Source organism: Triturus cristatus, chromosome 12 (assembly GCF_964204655.1).
Source record: "Triturus cristatus chromosome 12, aTriCri1.1, whole genome shotgun sequence".
Taxonomy (NCBI): domain Eukaryota; kingdom Metazoa; phylum Chordata; class Amphibia; order Caudata; family Salamandridae; genus Triturus; species Triturus cristatus.
The window spans coordinates 270,374,791-270,402,423 of record NC_140595.1 but is presented as its reverse complement, the minus strand read 5'-3'; positions in this window follow the sequence as shown (position 1 = coordinate 270,402,423).

The window sequence follows — 27,633 nt, the reverse complement described above, 5'->3', positions numbered from 1 at the left end:
TCGCCAGAGCAGGTTACGCACCTTTATGGCGCTATTTGCTGCCCCAAAGTTATGTATGGCGCAGAAGTCTGGGGCTTCGCAGGGGTACGACAAATACAAGTTGAGGAAAATAAATTCCTGCGGAGAATACTCAAAACGCCCCAGAGCTCCCCAGCCTACATCACCCATGCTGAATTAGGGAGGCCATACATCGAAGATCTCATTAAGGCCAGGCCTGTTATGGCTTGGCTGAGGATCTGGTCTAATCCAGATGCGGAATTGGGGAGAGAAATTATTAGAGACTGCATCAGTAGGGATAAAGGGATGCGTATCCAGTGGTTTAAATATGTAAAACTGACACTAGAAGGAATAGAATGTCTAGACCTTTTTACTAACCCAACCACAATCATTTCCCACGATAAGGTCAGAATTAAGAGCTTGCTCCTGAGGAAAGCCGCTGACTGTAGATTTGAGTCTGAGGGCAGGAAGATCTTAGCTTGCGCTTACAGCCCCACCAAAACAGTAGGTGGCATGGAACCATACCTCAGTCTGATTTATAACGCAGAAATCAGGTTTTTATTTACTCGTTTTAGGCTCAACCTCATACACCATTTGTTGGCAGACCCTCCGGGTTATACCGACACGATTGAGCAGAAAGGACCCTGCGGCTGCGACAGTAAATCCCCGCAGGATTCCCTTCATTTTGTATTGTTATGCCCTTTTTATTCTTTTCCCAGGCGTCATTACTTAGTAAGAATATTAAAAAATGGCAAGTTCAGACAAGCCAGGGCCGCTCTATTGTATTTACAAAGGGCTGAGGACCCATTGACCCTCTCATGTATAACAAGTTTTCTGAAAGTTGCAGTGAAAATAAGAAACACTAGAGGGCAACCAGGATTGAATAATGGTTGAAGGCACTGTATTGAAGTGTTTTAGATTTTAACGCTCTGATTTGCACGTGGACTACCTTGGTATATTGACATATATGTGCTATTTTAACTAAAGTTTTTAAAGACATGATACCAGCACTCTCGTGAGCTGTCATATAGTTGTATTTGTTAAAAATTATTTCTGCAGGATAGTATGCTCTGGTCATTGTATTTGTAAATATGCATATTATGAGCTGTACAGATATTACAAATGTAATTTTTTTTAAATTGTGTAAATGACGTGTTATGCATGGTTTTATTATAACTGTCTGTACAGATATCTCAAATGTATTTTTTAAATTGTGTAAAAGATGTGTTAAGCATGCTTTTTATTATTATTGTTTTGCTTTTATGGTGACATGTATTGCACCGAATAAAGCTGATCAAATGAAATGAAATGATATATATATTACCTACTGGCGGTCGCCAGTAGGTAGTTATAGTTAGGACCTAGTTACTATAGGAAAATGACAACATTCTATTCGCAATAACTTTGGCGCCGATTGCCGAATCTTCGCGAAATTTTCAAAACTAATTCTTTGTTGAGATCAGCTCCTATGTTGAAAGTTTGGGGGTGATTCGTCAAGGGGGGGGGCCGAGAAAAAAGGGGGTCCCAAAACGCGTTTTCTCCATGTTAATTTCCATAGGAAACTTTAGACAAGGCTACAGGTCGACCGGGTGAACGGAATTACCCCAAATTTGGCAGGGAGAAGGGTCTTGGTCTAGAAAGCACGCTTTTGTTTATTTGGTGTAAATTCGTTCAGTAGTTTTTGAGAGATATCAAAATTTACAGATATCGATATTTGGGAATTCTGCTATCTGATTGGCTGAGGCGTTACGAGCACGAGCTTGTTGCTGATTGGCTACGAGCGGTTGCAACTAGGAAGTGTTGGCCGCCATTTTGTGATTCCGTTGAAGCGATTAAGGTGAAAAAAGGGGGAAAAAAGTGGGAAATAGGAGGGTAGGAGCACTGTAACCTCTGTGGAGTGTTTAGGGTGTGCTATAGAGGGGGTGCAAAGCGAAGTATTTATCCCTACCGGTTTGTAAGTGGTGGGCTACGGAAATTAAGTGAGGTATTGGGTAGAGTCTGATGCGGGTAAGGTGAGCTGGTGCGGGACTCTGGGATTAAAGCGTGAGCCCAAATTGTGTGTCTTATGCTGTGAAGTCATATGCCATGGCCACTGCACTACAGTTATGGAAGTAGTGTCCGGATGTGTTTATAACTACTAGGACAAACTACTGACCAGTACTGGTATGAAAGTCCTGGGGTATGGAATATATGTGAGGTATTGTCTAGAGTCTCATGTTGCTAAGCTGAGCTGCTGCCGGAGTCGGGGATTAAAGCGTGAGCCCAAACTGTGTGTCATATGCTGTGAAGTCATGTGCTCTGGCCGCTGTGCCACATCTGTGCAAGTAGTGTCAGCATGTAGTCATAGGTACTTGGATGAACTTTTGTTTAGAACATTGTAGCATGTGTATGGTGCTTAGGTGGTGTTGTATAGGGAATGCAAAGGTAAATCAATATGGTATTTGTAGAGCGCAAACTACTCACCCCTATGGGTGAGTAGAGCTGGGGATCAAAGCGAGAGGTCTGTGCTGCAAAGTGAGATGGTCTGGCCGCTGCGCCACAGCTGTGTGGAGAATAAATTTGGGCGTGGGTGTGGGAGTTGGCATTATCTGGCCCTAAAATAGGGGGCCCAAGTTGTAAGTTATAGGGTGGCTCTAAAAAGAGCCCTTGTGTTCATTAGTTGGAGCTACATATAAGTGTGGATCCACAGCTTCAAGTTATTCAGGAAAACTTGGTTTCCCTGATCTGTGAAGTGTACTCCATCACTTCTGTATATATCCGCCATATCAAAACGTATTTTGTTGTTGTACCTGGACCCCATTTTGAGGTCTCTGAGGTATGCAGAGACTGATTTGTTGACTTTTTTCCGAGATTTTTCAATCTGAGGACAAAATTGTTTGGGCCATTTCCACTTCTGTCTTTGGCATATATTGGAATATACAAAGGCAGTTTGAGGCAAAAGTAACATCAATTGTCCAAAGGTGTCCTTCATAAGCATTTCCAAATCTACCCCAGTCAATGTGCCTAGGTCATTTCCACCACAGTGCACAATCATGAGGTCAGGGTGTTGGAGATGCAAACAGGTTTTAACCAAAGGCAACAATTTGTGCCACTTCAATCCTCTGTCCAAACCATTTAATGTCCACATTTTGTAAACCTAGGTCTAAGTCAATACGTCTCTGTCTTGCAAACCTCTTGCACCAGAAAACATAGCTATGTCCTACGATCCACACTAGCATTTTGAAGGTATGGCTAGAAGGTATGGAAAGATGTCTGTGGCTCATGCAGTTCCTTCATAGAATAAGATATATGTTTAAAGATGAGGAACTAGTTTCTTTTCGCATACAAAACGGTACCTGATTGGGAGATGAAAAGCATTGTGTTTTAAAAGTAGGGTGCACATTCGTTTTGTGGAAAAGTAGGTTTGTGATTGGTTAAGAAAAAGCAGTTTGCACATACATATTATAGTACATATTATAGGATAACATTTTCTCAACTCAACCACACCTGCTACTTTCATTTGGAAGGCACTGTTCGAACTTAAAACAATCGTGAACTTTTAACCTGCACGTGCCATTAAATGTTTGAGAAAATGTTGCCAAAAAATATCGTTAGGTTTAAAAAAAATTGATGAACTTTTAACCTCCCATGTTGTAGAATGTTCTAGAAAGTGTGCTGATAGACTACATAGCATTTCTGACTTCGATGTGTACTTGAATATTAAAAAAACTATTTATATGGAAAAGTAGAAAGACAGTAATAGAGAGAATTTTTGAAAGCTAAAAGAATCAAGAAACTATTGTAATTTGTTCTGGATTACCTACTGGCGGTCGACAGTAGGTAGTTATCACTGTTAACGGTCTGAAAGTGTGGTGTTGCTCAGAGTGGCATGGTGGTGATAGGATATGGTGCTACACTCGGGTATGAAACAGAGAGTCTAAACCATGAGGTCATTGCTGTAAAGTGGTCTGGTGTTTGTAGCATACGTGTGTTAGTAGGCGTGTATACCATACAGGGAGTGGGAAGCAAGCTACTGTGTGTTGATAGTATACCGGAAGCGGGAAGCGAAGTAGTTACGCCTACTGGTATGAAGACTTGGGGATGAAACCAAGCTGATCGCTGTAAAGTGATGGGCTCTGGGCGGTGTAGGATACTAGCCACTGTAGTATAAGTGTGTAAGTAGTGTTAGTATGCGTTTATAGTATATAGGGCGTGGGAAGCGAACTACTCATCCCTACTGCTGTGAAGACTCGGGGATTAAACCGTGAGCCTAAATTGTGAGCTCATTGCTGTAAAGTGATGTGCTCTGGGCGCTGTAGCATATTTGTGGAAGAAGTGTTAGTTTACGTTTATACAATATAGGGAGTGGGAAGCGAAAGTCTTACCCCTACCGGTGTCAAGACTCGTGGATGAACTATGAGCTCATTGCTGTAAAGTCATGTGCTCTGTGTAGTATTCCATTGTAAGTCATAGTAGAATGTTAGTATGTAATTCTACTAGAATCTAAGGGGCATATTATCAAGGAACGGCGTTAAAATTATCGCCGCTTTAGCAGTCGGAAACTGCAGCTAAAGCGGCGATAATGGGCTTGATAATATTCCGTAGAGAATTCCGATAGAAGCCCATGTTAACATGAGAACATGGGCTTCTATTGGAATTCTCTACGGCATATTATTAAGCCCATTATCGCCGTTTTAGCGGTAGTTTCCTGCCGCTAAAGCGGCGATAATTTTAACACCGTTCCTTGATAATATGGCCCTCAATATGTAATGTTAGAATGTAGGGCTGTCATGAGGGGAACCTTGCGGAGTTTGTACATGGTGCTGGATTAGACGGTTGCTTTGCTGTCTGCTCCTGTTGGTGGTTGTTTCAGGTGTCTTGTTTTCTTGTAATAAATCTACTTATTGGATTCACTGCTGTCTGCCTCTTCACTACATAAATTTGGTGACGAGTAGGAGAAGGCAAAAAGAAGTCACCACTCAGCAATATTTTAAAATTGCTTGCGTTGTGCTGAAGACCCGTTTTGTTTGTGTAGCTGTTTCTACGCATGCCAGGGTCGTCGGCTCATTGAACTATGTCATCCGACTTCTGGTAGGATTTATATTTTTAGATTTTGCGCTTCCTCTGCTTCTTCACTATATTCTGGTCGCTGTACTACACGTGTGTAAGTAGTGTTAGTATGCGTTTATACTAACAAATGCATCATGGTAGTAGGGAGGGCAACCACTCAGGCGCAGCTCATACAATGTCCCAGGGTGTGCATTCGCTGGACATTTGTGTTTGCTATTAGAGGGTGGTGCATGGCTTCCACCCTGCGATAGCAAATACTTGTTCGACTACTTGAAGCGCGAGGAGGAAAACCTTGTATTGCTGTAATAGAGGGGATGCGGATGGTAAAAATGGAGAGAAAAGAACAAAAACAAAAAAAAGCGGGGTCTCACCCGTTCTTTTAAATGAGGCCCCTGGTGGGTGGGTAATGTTCCGTGGCCAATCCAATTATTTTATTGCGGGGTCTGTGTAGGACTGGGGATCTTAATGTCACATGTAAATTAGGCGCGGAAGGGCACAGACATTTTGCAGCCTAGGGGAGCGGCACCTTCCCGGGTATTGTTTACTAATTGTTCGGGGGGTTCGAGGCCAACTGAAGTCCGGGGATCGCCGCACTCCGGGTCTTTATTTAAATATGCAGGGTGGCCCTCGGCAGTCCCTGAAGCCTTGGTGGTCCTAGGCAGTGCCTAATTTGTTCTGTAATCACACGGGCAAGTACTGATGGTGTTATAAAGGGATACACTCATAGAACTCTTGCAGTTGTACAATTACCCAGGCTTCATTTGTCTAATAGTCAGTTAGATTATGTTTGGTAGGTGCACTCTAATATTAAATTATGTTGTCCTTAAAATCTCCTATAAACAGATGATTTTCACAATAAACAATAGACAAGTGTCGTCAGAAAAAGAAGACCTATACACTCAGCTATTTATTTGAAAAAATAAGTAACCTTTATTAAAACAGAAATAATTAGAAATGTAACTTTAATAGAACAGTATAATAAAAAAATGTGGTTGGACTCCAGTGGAAGCAGCGTAGGAAACTTGCAAGACAAAAATGAAACCTAAGTATGTGTGCTATGTGGAAGAGGTAAAGAAAGGTAGTCCGAATGAAAGGACCATAGTGAGAATGGAAGGGAGGGGGAGTGGGGGGAAGGGAGAAGGGGAGGAAGAGTCAAAAGAAGAGAGGGAGGAGGAGACAGAGCATTGGCCTATTGCACCCAGCCCTTAGTGTTTACCCTCCGTCACCCGTTTGTCTAGGAAGCTGGGGTCTGCGAGAAAGAGTGTGGTTCAGCAAGTCCTTAAAATTAAATACATGAGGCCAGAGATTATGGGCCATATTATGAAGGAAGGGCGATAACATTATCGCCGCTTTAGCAGCAGGAAACAACCGCTAAAGCGGCGATAAGGGGTTGATAATATGCCCTTGTGAATTCCCTTAGAAGCCCAGGTTCTGGTGTGAACCTGTGCTTCTATGGGTATTTACAAGGGCATATTATCAACCCCTTATCGTCGCTTTAGTGGCATTTTCCTGTCGCTAAAGTGGTGATAATGCTATCGCCGTTGTTTGATAATATAGTCCTACAATATTAGCTACGGGAAAATTGCTTGCATCCACCTGTGCACACAGGGTGCTGCACCCCAACCCCTTCCCCCGCACTGTGCTCAATTGTAGGTCTTGCACACCGAGGCTTCACTGCTCACCTGCCACCACTGGTGTGTCCCACGACATGTTGGTGCAAGCACTTAGTCCGGGGTATGTTTGACCGATAGACCAGGTCTCCGGTCGGGGACGGTGTCTTGATACCACGATGGAAGGTGTCAGAATGCCAGGGCATCATTGCGGGGTCAGCTCCCGCTCCGCCCTTCTTGTGGCAATCAATGGAATGTCTGAAAAGGGAGAAATAATTTAATGGTGGAAACGTCTGGAGGTAAATGAAGGTTTATTTCAAGCTTGATAGAAAATAAGAGTTGAGTGCATCCTTCGTTTTTGAAGTACGATCTACCAACTGTTAGTGGTAATCGTGGTTCAAAGAGGAGTTGGAGTTCACGAGAATACACAAGGTTAAATAATAATATGTTATGCCAACGTTCACATACAAAGGAACAGAGCGCATGCTAGAAGCATAATGTGCACGTGTAATGCAGTGGCGGGAGCCTGTGTGCATGTACATCTAGTAAGGAGCTCACTACAGTGTCCTAAAAGCCAACGCCACGTGTCTGTAGGGCAGCGCTGCCCACTGGCTCAGCCCTACAGTACGGTCCAGCAGGTCCTTAAAATTAGACCGATGTGACTGAATGAGGTCAGAGATCACATCATTACGCACGGCAACATCGCTTTTTCGCATGTGCGCACTCAAGGTGATGCACCCCACCCCTCCCATAGAACCGCCCTCAACAGGGGCCTTTAGGGCAGCGCTGCCCATAGGTTCAGGCCTACCTTATGGTATAGCAGGTCTTTAAAATGAGACAGAGATGTGACTGAATGAGGTCAAAGATCACATCATAACACATGGCAATATCGCTTATTTGCACGTGCGCAGTCTGGCTAAAGCGCCCCATCCCTCCCGCAGCACCGTGCTGAAGAGGTATCTGTAGGGCAGTGCTGCCCGCTGGCTCAGGGCTACAGTACAGTCCAGCAGGTCTTTAAAATGAGACAGAGATGTGACTGAATGAGGTCAAAGATCACATCATAACACATAACAATATCGTTTGTTCGGACCTGCGCAGCTAGGCTGGAGCACCCCACCCCTCGTGCCGCAGCACGCTCAATTGAAAGCCTTGTGCACCCAGGCCGCTCTGCTTACCTGCTGTCATTGTTGTGTGAGCAAACACTACAGGCAGCAGTGCTCCCAATTCAGATGGAGTGTTGATTGCAGGAGAGTGTACACCTCATGGATCCATTTCGTAGACGACGGGCAGTAGGGCTCACAATTTAGAGCCCGTGTTGATTGGCAGGATGGAGTACACCTCATGGATCCATTTCTTTTTTTTATTGCGCATTGTGATATGCGAGGTGGATGCTGCAAATCATTTGAGGTAGTGTGGAAGAAGAGGGACGTGTGGCGTCGTGGTTATCCTATTTATACGTACGCAAGGTGGGCTAGGCTTGCGTACGCAAGGCCAGCGTAGGGGTGTGAATAATTATTCCAGGGACTTGGGCATTGTTCAGTTCCTGCCTGTCCAGGAAGTGTACTTATGTGTGATTCTTTTGTAGTTTTGACCTCGCAGAGTGTGCAATTTAGATTAGTGTAGCATGTGTCGGGAGGGCGGAAACTATCGTTAATGAGATCGCATGTGATCTAGGATGTGCAGTCTGCCCGTGGCTGATGATGCTCCTTAGAGTCAGCAATACCCAGGCCGAAAGTCAGCACAATAATGTGCAGACACACACACCAGGGGCATCGTGTAACACATATTTGTTTTTTGATGGAACATTTGAGATGCATGGCAATCACACGTGGAAGGCTAATGTACAGATCATGAATATTGATCAAGATGATCGTTGCATGTTGTGTGTAGTATAAGATGTGTATACAGGAAAACACTTTTCAAAAAAAGCTTTCTAAGCAGAAGAGGTGTCTCTCATCAAACGCTGTAGAGAGAATGAGTAAAATGGGTGGGGTCGTACAACTGTTACAATGGGAAATGTTATGAACCAATCAAATGCTTTTTTTAAGGTCACATGGCAATCACGCACCGAGCGCGCAAGGAGGCCGCACCCGACACAATTTTGACAAAATATATTTATCATAATATAAGTTTATTACAGTTAGAAATATATAAATGTTTAAAATAAATTTAGATTTTCGCGTGCTCATTTATTTAGATATACTTTTGAGACAAAAAAAAAGGGAGTGGCGTACCCGGTGCAATACTATATGTCTGTGACGTAAGACAGGGCCTGGCAGCGTGTAGACGTCGGATACACAACGCGCAGCTAGCGCACCCCCATACGTACATGACGTAATGCGTGGCTTAGTACTGCATACCCATCGGATACTAAAGTAGTACCTGGGGTGACTTCATGCGTATATGATGTTACGCGGGACATGGTGCCACAAACTCGGATACGAAATGCGCATCATTTACGAGTTTAGCAAAATGGCGGATAGGATTCGTGCGGTGATGGAGCTTGGTACGCTAACGGTATGGGAGTGCAGTTTTCTCCCCCAAAAAATATATACATATTTTTGGGGGAAGATATAAAACATTGCATGATTTTTAAAGTTAAAAACAAGAAGAATAATAGAGTTCCAAAATATTTAAAAGTATAATAGAAAAAATATAGGTTTTATAAATATTAAAATAGGAAATTAATATTTAAAAAACCTTTGAAATTCACAAACCATAGATTTCAGGGACATTATAGTTAGTTGAACATTTGACTCATATAAAACCAGAGAAATTCGCCTGTTATAGTTAGTTAAACTAAACTCGCCCGCCCGCAATGCATTGCTGATGATGTCACATATTACATCACTCATGATATTGTCAGTGACATCACTCATGACATCTCAAATGACATCACTCATGACATCACTCATGACATCATCCAGTGAATGTGTATTTCTATAAAATGTAAATATGTTTTACATATACATATATATATATATATATGCGCCTTTTTTGTCACCAGAAAGTCATAACAAAGAATAAAGTTTCAGGTTACGTGTTTTACTATGTTTAGTACATCTGTTTTTTTTTCTATTTTCTATTTAGACCATGGTGTTTAAATATTTTTTTAATCTTGAATGCAGTCCCATTTTTTGGGGAAATAGTTCCCTTGTTACAATCAACTGTCACATTTTAAGGCATGTTATTTGTTCCATGAAGCTCCATCGACTTCTGGTCTCTCAGTCCAAATGTACAATAGCTCCTCGTCATTGTTGATCCCATGAGGGGTCTTAGTTCTTAGTCTAATTATGTATCTTGATTCAGTTTGGCGCAATTGTTTGATCCGGTTACCCCCTCTTTCATGGTTTGTTATTGCATGAATTCCAAAGAAATACATTGCTCTCCAATCACTGTTTTGACATGCCATCATATGTTTCGCAGTAGCGTAGGAGACATCTTTGTTTTTTACAGCTCAAATGTGTTCCAGGATTCTTTTTTTAATCATACATATAGTGCTTTCTATATATTGCATACCACAGTTGCATTGGATAATATATACTACAAACTTTGTTGGGCATGTTATCATTTGTTTGATCTCAATTGTTATGCCATGGAAGTCCAGTATCTTTTTTTTTATTTTCTCAGATCTTGCATGCCTTGCAAGTGGTGCATTTTACGAATCTCTGTTGTTTATTTAGCCAATTTCGTGGTGGTTCCTCTTGAAAGTGACTTCGTACAATTAGATCCTTTATTGATTTTGTTTTCCTATATGTTATCATCGGTCTGGGTCCTAATAGGGAACCAATGTCAGGATCATTGGCTATCAGATGTCAATATTTTTGAATGAGCTTCCTAATCCAGCCACTTCCTTTGCTGTAAGTTAAAATACATCTTGGGGGTTTCTGTTGTTCATCCTCGGTTGACATTTTTTCCTTTTTAGTGATCAAAGTTTCAGTTCTCGTTTTCTTTTGTATTTTTTGTCTGCCCTTGCGTAATGTAGTTTCATTGTATCCTCGTGATCTCAGTCTTAATGATGTTTCTTGTATTCTTTTTCTGAAATCATATTCCTTTGAGCAGTTACGTTTCATTCTTGTGAACTCTCCGTAAGGAATGCTCTCTAGAAGAGGCTTGGGATGCAAACTTCTCATGCAATATGCTGTTGGTTGCTGTTTCTTTACGGTATAAGGTGGAGTGAATTTGGTCCCCCTCAGTGTATATCCAGGTGTCCAGAAATGCAATACCTTGGGTAATTGTGTTGCATGGGAAACTTAAGCCTCAATGTGTTAAAGTATTCCATAAAATCTCTTTCTGAGCTGTTCCAGATGCAGGTCATCAATAAATCTGACCCATAAAATGATGCTGTTCACATGATCTTGATTTTGTGTATTCCAGGCTGTCTCCTTCTCCCACCATCCCATTACGATATTCACATAGTTGGGCGAAAAGGAAATACCCATGGCAGTACCACACCCTTGTTTGTATAGGTCATGATAGAAGAGAAAATTGTTGTTTGTTAAACACATTTCTATCATTGACAGCAGCATTTGTTTGTGCTCTAGTTCTGAGATGTTTCGTTGTTGTAAAAAAATAAGCACATGTCTTTAATCCTATGTTGTGCTGAATTGATGTATAGAGTGATACCACGTCTGTTGTAGCCATGATGTAATCTGGGTTCCAATTTATTCCAGGTCAAGATTCTTAAACAATCTCCAGTGTAGCGAATATAAGAATTCAAACTTTGTGCGATGGGGCTAAGAAGTGGTCCACATATTCCAAAACTTTCTCATAAAGAGAGTTACACAAAGAGACGATTGGTCTCCCTGGTGGCTGTTTCAGTGACTTGTGTATTTTTGGCAAAAAATATATTGTCGGTATTGTAGGTAAGTCATTGGTTAAAAATTGCAATTCATCCAGATCCAGTATGTTTGCTTGATGCCAGGATTTTAATTTCACAGCGAGCTGTATTGTCAATTTATTGATGGGATTCTTTTGAAGCTTGGTGTATTTGGAAGTGTCATTTTGTTGCTTATATGCCTTATTTTTGTATGCTTCTATGTCCTGTATCACGATATTACCGCATTTGTCAGCAGGCTTAATCACCAGTGTTTTGTTATCCATCAGATCTTTCAATGCATTCCATTCTTTCCAGGTTAGATTTTCTCTTCATTTAGGATCTGTGACTTTTTCCATTTATTTATTTCTTCCGTGATAGCATCTGTGAAAAGGTCGAATTTATTGCCAGGTGACATAGCAGGGCCGAACCTCCTTGATTTCCTCTTTAAATTGGTTAAAGGATGTTTGGTAAAAAAAAAAAAAAGAAAAATGGGACTGCATTCAAGATAAAAAATGATTTAAACATCATGGTCTAAATAGAAAATAGAAAAAATTCAAGATGTACCAAACGTAGTAAAACACGTACCCTGAAACCTTATTCTTTGTTATGACTTTCTGGTGACAAAAAAACAGAAAAGACCTAGGTGATGTACTAAACATATTACAAATGTGTAACTGTGCGAAAACATAACTGTATTTAAACAATGAATAACATCTTGAAATGGATAACTTTGTAAATAATGTAAATATATAAATATTCATGTATGAATTCATATAAGCACTACATTTCCCACAATGCCTCATTATGGGCATTATGTGAATGGTATAAATAGTGAAACTAATGAGGGTCTCACTGACCGTGACAAAGGCCTTGGTGGGCTGAAACGCGTTGGCTGTAGCCAGAGAAAGCTGAATAAACATGCTTAAAAACCTGGGATTGGTGTGCTTCGCATCTTTGTGTAAAAAAAAAAAATATATATATATATATATATAAAACGTCTCACCAAGTGTATCTCGTACACAGAGGCACTCCTCCCCAGGAAACAACACAGCAAATCCGAAGTTCCTTTACAAGATTTTTAATGTGCTTCAAGCCAAGAATATACCCAACGCGTTTCGACGAACATATCGTCTTGGTCACGGGTAAATATCTGTTCAATCTCCACAGTTAAATACAATTACATGAAAAGAAAGGACAACGGCACTTTGCACACGTTTGGCATTCATTAATATAAAAAGAGGACTGATATTCATATTCGTGCCTGTTCCGAATTTTGGCGGTCATCTTTAAATGGTAATGTACTTGTGATTATGCCGACTACATTTTCAATAAAGTTGTAAAATACAATAACTAAGGCTTTAGCGACCATCTTTAAACAATAGCATACTAATAGTGCTGAATTTAGTGATTCCATCTTCATAACGTTGTATCTTTCGAGCATACCCATTACGAGAACAAAAATTAGCGAAAACAATTATAAATTCATATTGCTGCAAACATATTAGTATGGGCAGTTAATCAATAACAAATGATAAATTAATCCTATATTCTCCTTTATATGTGTCAATCACACATTATAATTCATTCAACTTAGTTCTCAGGTTGCATTTCAATCATGTTCTGGGTCTAAAGTCAGAAGGCACAATTCATCATCATCGTATTATCCCAAGTGGGTAAGTATTCCCAGACTTAAATTAAATGAATAAGGGATACTATATCCAAGTGGATAGCCTGAACTAGTATCTGAGACAAAATATCGCTCTAATAATCTTTTTCTATTGTACGTAGTCTGATCTTACTACTTCTCAATACACTAACATCAGTTTTGCAACTTAAGTATTCAAATATTCAAATATTCAAATATTGTGTCTTACAACAAAATTAAGCCCAAGTGGGCACGCGTTATTCTGACTCTTGCGATTATATTTCAATTGATACTTTCAATCTTGATTGTTGTCTCTTTCATCCTTTACTCTACTTCTGGGATCACCTAATAACAAAACAAAATTCGGTCAGACTTGTCCTCTTAAAATTCTAGCGCCAAACAAAGACCAAAGTTCAGACGAATGATGTTCAAACTGTGAGATTCATTTCGACCTTTAATTCTAGTTCCCATGAGGTAAGAGGCTGTCTAAATAGACATTGGGGGATTTTAAAAACAGAACCCACATTGGAGGACATTATAGGAGATGCCGCAGTTGTCACCTATAGAAAAGCTAACTCTTTAAAGGATAAACTATGCAGTAATGAGGTACCCGGCAAAAGAGGATCTTATTTGGATGTCCAAGGGTTTTTTACATGCATGTCATGCAAGGCTTGTAAATCCAGTACCAATGTTAAAACAGTGTACTTTCCAGTTTCGGACAGCAATAGACGCATCGAGAAACATTTAACATGCTTGTCAGATTATTGTGTCTATGTGTTGGTATGCCCTTGCCCCAAGAAGTATGTGGGCAGCACTATGTTTGCTGCTAAGAAACGCATCTTGGAGCATATGCGGGCAATTCAAAATAAGGATAAATTGTCCCCCATTGCCAGGCACTTTGAGGAGTTCCATAAAAGTAATCGTAACCTTTTAAAGTTTTTTGTTATAGACCGAATTTTGCCCTCCATGAGGGGGGGCGATAGAATTCGCAAATTACGTCAACTTGAGTCTAGGTACATTATGGAACTCGATACCAAGATTCCGGCAGGTTTAAATTCAGAGGAAGAATTGTCCTGGCACCTAGGCGACTGATTCTATAAGATTCTATCAGATTTTACTTAGGAAACTGCAAGTTCTAACTGTTATGATTGTCATTTTTCCTGTGACCTCAATGGTTTTGTAAGACTTTGCTGCATAATTGAAATGTTCGGATTTCCATTTCTATTCTCTTGGCATAGGTTCTTAACCTTAGATATTATCTCTTGTTAAACTGATAGTAATTTAGCTCCGAACTGCTCTACGTTGAATCTGTATTAATCCTTTCAGTTGGACAATATTGGCGCTAGAATTTTAAGAGGACAAGTCTGACCGAATTTTGTTTTGTTATTAGGTGATCCCAGAAGTAGAGTAAAGGATGAAAGAGACAACAATCAAGATTGAAAGTATCAATTGAAATATAATCGCAAGAGTCAGAATAACGCGTGCCCACTTGGGCTTAATTTTGTTGTAAGACACAATATTTGAATATTTGAATATTTGAATACTTAAGTTGCAAAACTGATGTTAGTGTATTGAGAAGTAGTAAGATCAGACTACGTACAATAGAAAAAGATTATTAGAGCGATATTTTGTCTCAGATACTAGTTCAGGCTATCCACTTGGATATAGTATCCCTTATTCATTTAATTTAAGTCTGGGAATACTTACCCACTTGGGATAATACGATGATGATGAATTGTGCCTTCTGACTTTAGACCCAGAACATGATTGAAATGCAACCTGAGAACTAAGTTGAATGAATTATAATGTGTGATTGACACATATAAAGGAGAATATAGGATTAATTTATCATTTGTTATTGATTAACTGCCCATACTAATATGTTTGCAGCAATATGAATTTATAATTGTTTTCGCTAATTTTTGTTCTCGTAATGGGTATGCTCGAAAGATACAACGTTATGAAGATGGAATCACTAAATTCAGCACTATTAGTATGCTATTGTTTAAAGATGGTCGCTAAAGCCTTAGTTATTGTATTTTACAACTTTATTGAAAATGTAGTCGGCATAATCACAAGTACATTACCATTTAAAGATGACCGCCAAAATTCGGAACAGGCACGAATATGAATATCAGTCCTCTTTTTATGTTAATGAATGCCAAACGTGTGCAAAGTGCCGTTGTCCTTTCTTTTCATGTAATTGTATTTAACTGTAGAGATTGAACAGATATTTACCCGTGACCAAGACGATATGTTCGTCGAAACGCGTTGGGTATATTCTTGGCTTGAAGCACATAAAAAATCTTGTAAAGGAACTTCGGATTTGCTGTGTTGTTTCCTGGGGAGGAGTGCCTCTGTGTACGAGATACACTTGGTGAGACGTTTTATGACAACAGGATTTCCTCGGACCCTGTTTTGTGCACCGCCGCAATTGTGTCCCGGAGGACTGAGGAAGTGGAAAGTGATATATATATATATATACATACCATGTGATCAAGGCCTCCGCGAGGCTGAAACGCGTAATGGCGATGGTGTATGGGCTTGTAAAATAAATCTGTGAAGGAGCACACAAACCTGGGTCTATCTTCGTCTTTTTGGAATGCTTGACGACGGGGCAATGGATATATATATATATATATATATATATATTCACTGAAAAAACCATAGGTTTCACACACGTTATAGTTAGGAGTTAGCATTTAAAAAACCTTGCAAATTCACTTAAAAAACCATAGGTTTCACACATGTTATAGTTAGCTGGACATTTCACTCGTAAAAAACCAATGAAATTCCCCCGTTATAGTTAGTGAAGGGAACTATAACTCACGCGACCGCAATCCAGTGCTGATGACATCAGATATTACACTATTACTCTGTTATAGTTAGCAGAACTAACTATAACGGAGGAATTTCTATGGTTTTGTATGAGTGAAATGGGCAGCTAACTATAACACCCCTGAAACCTATGTTTTTTTCTGTGAATTTCTAAGGTTTTTTTAAATGCTAATTTCTAACTATAACGTCTCTGAAACCTATGTTTTTTTTCAGTGAATTTCAAAGGTTTTTTAAATGCTAACTTTTAAGTGTGATAGTAGTTATATCTATTTTTTTGTAATGATTTTCTACAGTTTTTTAACTGTTCATTTATAAATATTTTATTCGTTAAATAACATTATATATTTTTCTGAAAATTGCACAATTTTTTTTTTTAATTAAAACTGAAATATTGATTACTTTTCTTGTTTTCATTTTTTATTTTAATATATTTATATTATTTTCTTTAAAAAAAAATTCACATTTTTTTCGGAGTCGCGCACTCAAAGTGTACACATCACGGTGGGTGCGCGCATTCTAGCCACCATTTTAGAAAAGTCATGAAGGATCCGCGTATGGTGTGCGACGGCTGCGTGTTTTTCAGTTACATCATATACATTCAATATCACGTGATATGTGCGATTGGTATGCGACCAGTCTGCGACTCCAGCTCCCGCACATTTGCGACACATGCGCATTACGGTACGAGATGTTTGCGCGGTTGCGGGTCCTGCGTGACATCATATACGTGCTGGGGCGCGGTGGGTGCGCGACTTCTGCAAAAAAAATGTATGTTCCAAAATGATATGTATGTGTCTTTAATATACATATTAAGGCAAGAGATTATGTAAGATATTCATCAAAATAATATATTTGTACTTATAATAAACTTATATTATTTTTAAATATATTTTCGTGGAGTCGGGTGCGTGCATCGCGAGTGCAGGAAACCAGGTCAGCAGAGCTGCTGTAGAGCCAGAGAAGCAGGTCAGCAGAGCTGCTCTAGAGCCAGAGAAACCAGGTCAGCAGAGCGGCTTTAGAGCCAGAGAACCAGGTCAGCAGAGCTACTCTAGAGCCAGAGAACCAAATCAGCAGAGCTGCTTTAGAGCCATAGAACCAGGTCAGCAGAGCTGCTTTAGAGCCAGAGAACAAGGTCAGTAGAGCTGCTCTGGAGCCAGAGAACCAGGTCAACAGAGCTGCTGCAGAGCCAGAGAAACCAGGTCAGTAGAGCTGCTTTAGAGGGAGAGAACCAGGTCAGCGGAGCTGCTCTAGAGCCAGAGAACCATGTCAGCAGAACTGCTTCAGAGCCTTAGAACTGGGTCAGCGGAGCTAGCTGCTTTAGATCCAGAGAACCAGGTCAGCCGAGCTGTTGTAGAGCCAGAGAACCAGGTCAGCAGAGCTGTTGTAGAGCCGGAGAACTAGATCAGCAGAGCTGCTCTGTAGCATAAGAACTAGGTCAGCAGAGCTGCTCTAGAGCCAGAGAACCAGGTCAGCAGACCTGCTGTAGAGCGAGAGAAACCAGGTCAGCAGAGCTACTTTAGAGAGAGAGAACCAGGTCAGCAGAGCTTCTTTAGAGCCAGAGAACCAGGTCAGCAGAGCTGCTCTAGCTGACACTGACTGACTGACACTGACTAATTGACACTGACTGACACTGATTGACTGACACTGACTGACTGACTGACTGACTGACTGACACTGACTGACACTGATTGACACTGACTGACACTGATTGACTGACACTGACTGACTGACTGACACTGACTGACTGACTGACACTGACTGACTGACACTGACTGACGCTGACTGACTATTCTCTACTACTCTACTACTGACTCTCTACTACTCACTATCTACTACTCTCTACTACTCACTCTCTACTACTCTACTACTCTCTACTACTCACTCTCAACTACTCACTCTCTACTACTCACTCTCAACTACTCACTCTCTACTACTCACTCTCTACTACTCACTCTCTACTACTCACTCTCTACTACTTGCTCTCTGCTACTCGCTCTCTACTACTCTCTAGAACTCACGCAACTACACACTCTCCTACTCACTCTCTACTACTCCCTCTCTACTACTCTCTCCTACTCACTCTCTACTACTCACTCTCGACTACTCTCTACTACTCACTCTGCTACTCACCCTCTACTACTCACTCTGCTACTCACTCTCTACTACTCTTTAATACTCTCTCTCTGCTACTCACTCTTTACTACTCTCTACTACTCACTCTCTACTACTCTACTACTCTCTACTACTCACTGTCTACTACTCTCTACTACTCACTCTAATACTCACTACTACTCACTCTACTACTACTCTCTAATACTCACTCTCTAATACTCACTCTCTACTACTCACTCTCTACTACTCACTCTACTACTCACTCTACTACTCACTATCTGATACTTTCTCTACTACTCTCTACTACTCACTCTCTTCTCTCTATTACTCGCTCTCTACTCTCTACCTCTCTCACTACTACTCTCTACTACTCTCTACTACTCTCTACCTCTCTACCTCTACACTTCTACCTCTACACCTCTACCTATACACCTCTACCTATACACCTCTACCTCTCTGTACATGCACACATATGCACATATATATATATGCATATGCATTTATATATATGTATGTGTATTATCTACTGGCGGTCGCCAGTAGATAGTTTTAGTTAGGACCTATTTTCCATAGGAAATCCACAACATTCTATTTGGAATAACGTTGGCGCCGGTTGATGAATCCTCGCGAAATTTTCCAAACTTTTGGCCATCTCCGCTCCGCTCCTACCCTGAAAGTTTTGCGGTGATCCGTCAAGCGGGGGCCGAGAATAAAGGGGGGTCCCAAAATGCGTTTTCCCCATGCAATTTCCCATAGGATCTGTTGTCGCAGCTACAGCCCGAACCGCTGAACGGAATGACACCAAATTTGGCAAAGAGGTAGTCCACAGTTCGGACTCGTGCCTTTTGCATATATGGTGTGAATCCGTTCAGTAGTTCCTGGAAAAATTAGGGTAAAAAAGTTAGTGATATCTATGGCCGCGGAGGATCCGCGGACCATACATGCACCGTATGCGCACCCTCCTCGAACCGAGCGCACACCCTCCCGATCGCGCGCTGAATGCAAATTGGCTGTCGAGTGTCTCTCTACATTCGAAACCAGGAACTGTTGGCGGCCATTTTCTGCCTCGGTAGAAGCGAGGCTGAAGAAGCAAGGGGAATAAGTGTGTAAAACATATAAATGGGGCAGAGTGGAAATACTCTGACCCTCTAGAGGTGCTTAGGGGGTCCCAGATGGACCCCCTGGGGCCCCCCTTTAAAAAAAAAAAAACGGCAAAATGCGCGCATGGTGCGCGCATCCCATCGCGTTGCATGCACGGATCCTTTCGTGGTGGGTTCGCGGATCCAAGGGGAAAAAATGAAATTGTTGAGAGATAAAGATTAAGCTTAAGTGTTTTGTTCTTGAGTGGCTCTAAAAAGAGCCGTTGTGTTCATTGAGAGTTTTTGGTACTTATAAGTAAGTACCTATACAGAGTCTAAAGTTTTTGAGGAAGACTCTGTTTCCTTCATCAGTAAAGTGTACTCCATCTCTCCTATACATCTCTTGCATATGAAAGTGTGTCCTTCATAAGCATTTCCAGACCTACCCCAGTCAAAGTGCCTAGGTCATTGCCACCACAGTGCACTATTATGAGGTCAGGGTGTTGGATTTGCATGAAGGATTTCACCAATGGCATCAATTGGTGCCACTTTAACCCTCTCTGTCCAATCCATTTAATGTCTACATTTGGCAAACATAGGTCTTTGTGAATGCCTTTGTTTTCTGCATACCTTTGGCTCCAGAAAATGTAGCTGTGTCCCACAATCCACATTGTAAGCATCTTGTAAGGAGGTCTGGATGCACTCAGATGGTCTCTGCAAATGAAATGGCAGTTTGGAAAGTAAGAGGTTTCTAAAATGGTGGCTAAGATGCAATTTTGAAAAAAGACAAGAAATCATAGTTGTTTAACAACCTTCTACACTGAAAGGTAGGGTGCATATTTCTGTTTTTTAAACGCATGATTCTTAGTGGTTAACAAAAACTGATTGTAAGGAACATTATATATGATTAGCTGATATGTTGAGAAGTCAAGCACACTTGCTGTTTTGATTAGCAACATTGAGTGTGCTGAACTTGTGACCTGTGTGCTCAGTACAGTGTTCCATGACCTGTTTCTATGGTAACGGGCAGAAGGCAGATTGGGGGAAGGGTTGAAGTTTATGTCATTTGGAAAGGGTTGAAATGTTTAACCAATAGAAATGTGTGTTTGCTTTTGAATTTATGTGGGAAGGAATGTGATTTGATGTTTACATGGGATGTATGACGTTACAACACATGCTGTTACAACACATGCTGTTACAACAAAAGTTTTACAACGCAAGTGCATTGACAACGCAGGACATTACAACGCAAGTCTTTACATCGACTTGCACTAGATGGCGTGCTAACATTAAAAAAGTGTAATTTACTATTCCAACTCCAGTCCACGTAACAGTAGGGAAGGTGTTGGGATAGTAAACTACACTATTTTTAATGTTAGCACGCCATCTAGTGCAAGTCGATGTAAAGACTTGCGTTGTAATGTCCTGCGTTGTCAATGCACTCGTGTTGTAACAGTTTCGTTGTAATGGTAGTGCGTTGTAAAAGTTGCGTTGTAAAGGTTGTTCCCCCTCCAACTGGGTTGGCAGCACATAACATTAAAGGAATTACTTTACATTGTTTACTAATGCTGCCAGTAGAGCATGAGAACAAATTGGAATACCACAAGCTATCCGTAGAAGCTTGTTGTGAAGTTTCAAGAGTGCTGAAGAAAATGAAACTTCTCATTATTGATGAGGTGAGCATGGTTTCAAACTTGATGCTTGCCTTTGTGCATTTAAGAATGCAGCAAATTCTTAAAACAGAGTATGACGTGTTATTTGGAGGAAAACACGTCATCGTTTTTGGAGATCTACTGCAACTGACACCGGTAAAAGGACAACCGCCGGTATTTAAAACACTTGCCCATGAAGATACCAGAAAGTCTCTTGGCAGTGTTGGTAATGTGAACATTTGGAGTAATTTTGAATACAAAGAACTGACAACAAATATGCGACAGGCAAATGATGCTGAATATGGAAGTATTCTTCAAGATTTAAGAATTGGAATTCTTTCAAAAAAAGGGAAAGAAGCTTTGGAGAGTCGATTACTTTGCAATGTTTTTCCAAATGAAAATGCAGTTGCTGCAAAAGTATACGTGGAAATTGCTAAAAATAAGTCGTGATTTGCTTAATCCCGACACTGCGTGAGTGTTCAATATTCAACGAAGAATTATTAAAATTGGAAAATGAAGAAATTGTAAAAATGGAAGCCATCGATAAAATACTACATGAAGGAATCACTATTATTTTGACGGGTAAGTTGAGATCAAAACTAGATTGTTTAGAAAAAAAAATATCTAAAACTGCTGGTTTGGAAAAGACACTATGTGTGTGTAAACTGTCGTGTAATTTTAAGGCGTAATTTGGATGTAGAGAAAGGTTTAGTTAATGGTGCAATGGGTAAAGTGGTGGATTTTGTGAATTATCAGAAAAAAGAAGGAATTGAATTTAAAAAAATGTAATTTGATCAGATTGATGCAGTTAAAGAAATTGGTCGTTGTTCAGTTAGTTTTTTGCTTGTTAAAGATTTATATGTCCGTAGGAAACAATTTCCATTTTCTCTGGCATATGCAGTGACTATTCATAAATCTCAAGGATTAAGTGTAGACAGTGCATTGGTGAACATTGGATCTACTGTATTTAAAGAGGGTATGGCATATGTTGCTTTGTCGCGAGTCAGAACATTATCTGGTTTGTTTTTGATTGATTTTGATGAGACAAAGGTTACTGCAGATGCAAACTGTGTAAAAGAGTTTAATAGGTTAAGAAGTGTGTATGCTCCAAATTTAGGTCAATATCCTGTATTTGAAAAGCGTGTGGTTGGTTGAAAAAGAAGGTTAGAGAATATCTGTACTGAAGATGTCAAGAAGGGAAAAGAACAAGATAATGTTGTGATTGCAGGTAAAAAGAAATTGGACACTATTGAAGAGATTGTTGGTTATCAGTTTGAAAATAGTTCTGGTGTCAACTGCTATGCTAATGTAGTGGTCAATGTTGTTTTTTATCTGGAAGGTTTGCAAGCACAAATTATGCATAATCTGGAAAAATATTTTGTTCTCTGTTGCATTCTGTTTATGAAAAATTGACAACAGATAGAAGTAAAATACAATCTGTTTCAGATGTTCGTAATCTTTTGGATGTGTGTTCTGGTTCTACACAATTTACACAAAATATCCAACAAGATGCTCAGGAATTTTTAATGTATATGCTTACAATTTTTGAAAATGAAGGTGTAGAAATAGAAAATATTTTTGGCCTTTCTTGCAAATGGGAACATTATTGTGAAAATTGCATGTATACATGTAGCACCAATGTAGAAACAGAGATTTCTGTATTTAACATTACCAGACTGTAAATCAGTGTCTTTCAATAAATTAGTGAAAGGTGCAATTCAAAACATGGAGTGTAGCCAATGTAAATCAGAAATGTTATCCACATTATTCGACACTTTAATAAAACAATTTGTAGCAGCTCAACTATCAATATCAGGAAGGACTTTTGTAGAAATTGCAATAATTTTCCATGATGGTCCTTCCACCACATCTGGACATTACACTGCCAATCTAAAATGTGACAAAGGCTGGACACTTTGTAATGATGCCCAGTTGGTTTTCAAACAACGTTTGCCTAGGGAATTACAAAATTCCTACCTAATATTTTTAAAGCCAAAGTTTTAGGAAGATAATTCACTCTCTGAGGAATTTATTATTATAATTTAATAGGACTACCATTGGACAATTTATATAAAGAAGAAGTGCAAAAATACCATTTGGCCTCAAGGAATGGTATATTTTTGAATTATGGACTTTTTGGTGGTCATTTATTCGGTTATTATTTTAATGCGGCAACATTTACAGTTTTTATAAGTTAAAGTTATAAAATTTTGTAATCTGTAAGCATTTCATATATATATGATTTGTATGTTCTGGTATTTTACTGAGAATAGTATGTTGTTTTTTTTTTTAACAATCTTTCTGATTGTTTTTTGTTTGCCCGCTGTTAAGTGATGAGTACCATTGAAATCACTATTTCGAGTGAAATTCAATATATTCTGAGAACAGCAAAAAAGGCAAACAAATTACTTTGTGGAAATTATGTTGTGTTGTAAAAAAATTTATTATTATATGTTATAATGTTTTTTTCTTTTCTTTCACAGATCCAAATTTTAAAATAAGCAATTTTTAAGAATTTATATTTGAATGAAAAACAGCAAAAAATTAATACCATGTTTTATTCCTATTACTGTGAAGGTAAGTTTAACTAAGTCTCAATATGCAGAATGAAGAGGCCTGCAAGAAGCTACAAAGTTGAAACACGTTTCTAAGAACACTCTGTTTATGTAGTTTGGAAATCTGACCATAATCAGATATCATGTGACCTGCAAACAAAGATATTTGAGGGGTTCATAATATTTCACCTTTTTAGCTGTTGAAGGACCGCAATCATTTCAATCATTCTTCTTTGAACATCTTTGCAGACAAAACTCTGTGCTTACCTTCTATCATTCGCAAGGAAATTTAAAAATGGAAATATGTCACTTTTTGTAACATAGTTATTGTGCAAGATACTCTTTTATATTTACAAAGAGAGGAAAAGGCCCTCTGTGCACTTTTTATACTCCATGTAAATACAACCTCATCATTTAGACCACTGTGTGTTGAAAGGGTGTTCTATAAGTGTTGTTGTGCATGATTGCACTTAATACTCATAGAACAAGACACATGTCTAGATTTATCAGAAATCATAAATCTCGATATGTGTGTGAATGGTGCAACATTCTACAATTGGTGTAGGAAAGCACAACAAAGAGAATTGTTTTAATTTCTCCACATTTTTATATCTTCAATGCATGCTGAAATATTCAGCATACATTGAAGGAGAAAAATGCATTTTCTCATTGTTTTTGTGCAGGAAGGTGTGTCTTCCTGTAGAAAAACAAACAGCACATGACACAGATATCCTTGCACTATGGTGCAAGGGTGCCTGTGTCACCACATAGCTGCAGTTTAAGCAGCCGTGCAGACAGAAGCATAGAATTGCAACATATTTATGTACATATGTTGCATCCCTGTGCTTTGGAAGTACTACAGCACACTGCAGTTAAAGAGGTTACTGTGTGATGCTGCAGCACTTCCTCATACTTCTGCACTTATACATTCACCATACGCTACTAATGCATTCATTCAGTCAATTACGTACTACACATACATTCATCTAAACTTTCACACACTAACAAAGAAATTTAGCTCTTTTTTTAAACCAGGAAAGTTAGTTCTTACAAGAACTTTTTTTTTCTTCTTTCTTCTTTTATATTTCTTTTTGGTTTTTCTAACAATTTTGTGATTTTTTTGGTTTTTCTGAAAAAAGCAAAACAGGAGAAACCAAAGAATGAACTTCAGGGAACAATTAAAAGAAAAAAAAACACAAAAACTAGCAAATATGACTTTTTTGGCGGCGGCAGCTCAGATCGGTGGACTCCTCGCCATAGCACAAAGTCTTATTGCACTTAGTGCAGAGCACTTTTAAAAATTGAAATTGAGGATGGATGTCCAAGGTTTGGTCTGATGGATGCACTCTTGATGTGCTCGGCTGCGATGAGGTGGATGGCGCAGGAGCAGGAGTGTTTCTCATCCGTCGGCACTCTTCTTTTGCAAGATTGTTTGGATGAAGGGTCCTCATGTGCTTCATCATACTTGCCGTGCCGCAAGAGTATTTCTTGTTAGGATCCCCTCTTGATAGGACTCTTTTGCAAATCTTGCATGTGACCAAGGTGGCATTGGTTTTATTCTTGCCCTCAGGAAAAGTAAAAAATGTCCACACCACTGAAGAGAAACGTTCTTTGCGTGGTAACTCCGGCAAAAATTCATCCTCAGAAGTATGAGGTGATGCAGGTGATGCCTGCTGCCCTGAAGCCATTTTTGGTTGAAAAAAGTTAGAGCTAAGTGTGAACTTAGTCTAAAAAATCTTCTTCTCTCCAAAGAGGTGGTTCTCCAAAGAAGCTCAAAAAAGAATGATTGAAATGGGTGGGGTCTTTCAGTAGTTAGAACAGGAAGTGTAATGAACCAATCAAATCTCTTTTTTTGCAGGTCACATGGGATCCGCGCACCCTGCGCGTACGCAGCACGCACACAGCGTGCATCCGTGAAATTGAATTAAAAAGAAATATAGGATTAGATGTCAAAATATATTACTTTTAGGACTAGTTTAGAGTTTGTCTTCAATTAATATAGACATGAAATACATAAATATGTTTTTTTAAATGTTAAATACTTCGCGGGATCCGCGCACCCACCGTGTCATAGACGCAGATGATGCATCGCGGAAGCGCGTAAACGCCGCGTTACGTACATCGAACGTGTCGCGTATAGGCTGGGAGTCGCATTGAAATCGCGCACTAACCACGTACCCGACGCATACCATGCGCGGATGCTACCGCGTAGGGATCGAGAACGGTGCGCTTAGGGTGCGCGGATACAAAAACATGGAAAAAATATATATAAAATAAAGATTTGCACATATAGTTAAAAAAATATTTTGAAAAATATAAAAAAATATGTTTGAAAAACCTATTAAGTTCAAATAATATTTTGTAATTTTTAAAAGAATTAATTGAAAAAATAATTTTAAAAATGGTGATAAAAAAGTATTTTAAAAAAATGTAATTAATGAAATGACACACTGAATTTGAAAAATATAGAAATCCAATCAAAATCATAGAACATGATATCTTCAGAGATAAGTTATAGATAGGAATTAGCATTTAAAAAACCTTTGAAATTCACTGAAAAAACCATAGGTTTCATGCACGGCATAGTTAGGAATTGGCATTCAAAAAACCTTTGAAATTCACTGAAAAAATTATAGGTTTCAAGCACGTTATAGTTAGGAATTGGCATTTAAAAAACTTTAGAAATTCACTGAAAAAACCATAGGTTTCAGGGGTGTTCTAGTTAGCTGGACATTTCCCTCGTACAAAACCCTAGAAATTCCCCTGTTATAGTTAGTTCAGCTAACTATAACTCACTCCTCCGCAATGCACTGCTGATGACGTCACATATTACATCACTCATGACATGGTCAGTGACATCACTGATGACATCACTGATGACATCTCAAATGACATCACTGATGACATCACTGATGACGTCATCCATGTGATAAATTAGTGCATCTTCTCACACCCTAATATAACCTTAGATACACCGACTCAAAATTTCAGACGGCCATTTTGACAACCAGAGATACTCCAATACCAATAACTACTCACCCACTCATTGACTTTTAGGTCTACATACATGTCCACTCACTCACCTCTACAGTCACTCATACTTACAGTCACTCTGTGCATTTATACACCTATATAGACACTCACACACCGCCAATCATCCATTGAGGTACTGACACATCTAGTCAGTCATGCAAATAATTAATCACAGTCCAATTTACTCACCTATACAGTTAAACACACTCAAGTTCACTTACTCATAAAAATACTAACAAATTCTGTGTCTTCCTGCAGAAAAAACAAACAGCACATGACACAGATATCCTTGCACTATGGCGCATACAGCCACTCCCAAAATCACACTCTCACATATAGATAGTTATATACTCTTACACATATATACACTGCGTTTCACATATGTAGTTAGTGACACATGTATAACTTAGATATACATTCAATCACTAACACACTCATACATACACTCACCCAACCATACCGTCCATCACAGATGCACTTTTAAAACCATGCACCCAGTGAATCACCCACTCACACATCTAGTCACAGAGTCACACACACCCTACCCACACAAACACTCAGGCACCAATACAGATACTCAGACAACCAATGAATAACCCGTATAGACACTCATATAGCTATTCACAAAACCATGCAGCCACTTACACACCAACACACAGACACATACAGACATTCACAAAGTTTAGTCACTAGTCTGCAGTAAGATACATATAATGACTCACTTATAGAGTCAGTTACGCACCTAGAAAATCATCCATTCACACACTTGTACACCCACTTATTCTTCAACAGGCCTTTCCCTATATATATTAAACATAATAAAACTGTTCAGAAACACATACTCAATGGATGATGTCATCAGTGATGTCATTTGAGATGTCATCAGTGATGTCATCAGTGATGTCACTGACCATGTCATGAGTGATGTAATATGTGACGTCATCAGTAGTGCATTGCGGGGGCGCGAGTTATAGTTAGCTGAACTAACTATAACAGGGGAATTTCTAGGGTTTTGTACGAGGGAAATGTCCAGCTAACTATAACACCCCTGAAACCTGTGGTTTTTTCAGTGAATATATATATATATACATATATAAACATATAAATATAATCTGCATATCTATATAAATATAAATGCATCCAAACATATACATATACATATATGCATACATATGCATGGTATGTACAAGAAAGTTTGAAAAACTCTAATACAAGCAAAGCTAAAAAGCCACCTAATTACAAAC